Below are 1,950 nucleotides of genomic sequence, written 5' to 3' on the forward strand. Positions count from 1 at the left end.
TACCACAATAGATCACAGCTGTACGGCTTTCTCGCCATGTGATGCGGTGATGTCTTTTAAGCTACTATCGAGAAAACACTTTCCCACATTGTTCACACCATGAACGCTTCTCTCCAGTGTGAACATGCCGTGGTGTCCTTTAAGGAACTACTACGTACTCCCGGAAACCTTTCCCCACAGGTTCCACCAGAACGGCTTATTCTCCCTTGATGCAACACCTGCGCTGGTGACATTTAGGTTTACTCGTTACCGAGAAAAACCTTTCCCACATTGTGTCACACCAGAAACGCTTGTCTCCAGTGTGGATGCGCTGGTGTTCTTTGAAGGTAAACTCCAAAAAAGGTTTTACCACATAGATCACAGCGTGTACGCTTTCTCTCCCGTGTGAAGGCACGGTTGCTTTAAAAGCCACTTTTTTAAAAAGTAAAGGTCTTGCCACATGTTCACCACGTACGGTTTCTCTCCGGTGGGTGAACACGTCTGATGGATTACTAGGCCATCCCCCTAGAAAAGGTTTTAACTCCCTAGATCACAGCTGTACGGCTTCTCTCCAGTGTAATTCTTGTGTTATCGTTATTTTCTTCAGTGTGAAAGCTGCCCCCATTGATCACAGCTGTGAGATTGTCCTCCAGTGTGAAGCTCCTGATGAATCTTTAAAGATTCAGAGGTTTTGAAGGATTGTCACAGTGTTGACAGTGGTGACATGGTTTCCACTCACCCCTTCTCTGTGTTTCTATAGCACAGCAAACAAAGCAGAGACAGAGGGAGAGTTAATGACACCCTTCTTAAACTCTGGACTTGATCCACTCATTTTCACTCTTCATTATCATCTTTGACAAAATAAGACAATATGTGTTGGTTGCAGACTTTTTATGGAAGTAATTTGTTAAAATGTTATGCTCAACATTAAATAAGTTCCGAAATATTGCAAATTTTCCCGTTTCCTCTTCAAATGAGTTGCAATTTAAACACTAATCTTTTCCACCTCTTCACTTTGACTTTCCAGTTAAAAATGCCATTAACGTTAAATAACACAACCTTTCATACATTCTGGGATTTTTTCATCCCATTAAATCCCATTCACGACCTTTGTGAAATATACACACCTAAAAGTTCTTCTGGTGGCAGACATGTTGCTATGGAACTGGGGCTCAGTGTTTCCCACAGGTTGAGAGGGTATTATTAGTGCCTCCCGTATCGAAACTATTTGATTATGCCTTAAACGTGAGATATCGATTTAATATAAAACTTGTTGATAATGGAACAGATTATTACAATGTAGGCCTTCGTTCGGCAGCTTTCGGTAGTTTTCTATAATACAACTTGCTCGTTAAATTTTAAACAAATGCAAAAAAAACAAAAAAAGATAATCCATATGTGCTTTGTCAATTAAATAAGTTTTTTTTGGTCAAAACGTTGAGCAGATACATCCCAGAATACGGTTACTTTCATACCGAAAGGCTGTTAACGCTCTGGGCCCTGAGGCCATTTTCGTTAACAGTTTAATTTCCGTCTGGATTTTATTTTATAAAAAAGCGTGTAAAAATCACCCTGTTGCTACAGTCAGAGATGAACAGCAGTGTTTTTAGGTGACAAACTGGGTTATTGGATATTGGGTTGCAGTAGAGGTCACTTGCATGTTAACAATGGTTTGAGGGCCTAAAGATAATAAATAAATAAATAATATAAATCTTCCAGATATAATTGAATATGGCGAGCATAATAGTAAAACCTAGAGCCATTTTTCCTTATCTAAAACACTTCTCATAGTCTTTGGTAGTCACACTGTGAAGAAATAATCATTATAATTATACATTTGCACAATACATGCATTTTTTTCCAAAAAGTCCAGACGTTTTGCTCTCATGACTTTACCTATGCAATAAGACATATAATTCCATATTTATTGCTATTACACCCACAGCAATGTTGATAACAGCAACTATGTGT

The sequence above is a fragment of the Etheostoma spectabile genome, chromosome 15 (assembly GCF_008692095.1).
Source record: "Etheostoma spectabile isolate EspeVRDwgs_2016 chromosome 15, UIUC_Espe_1.0, whole genome shotgun sequence".
Classification (NCBI taxonomy): domain Eukaryota; kingdom Metazoa; phylum Chordata; class Actinopteri; order Perciformes; family Percidae; genus Etheostoma; species Etheostoma spectabile.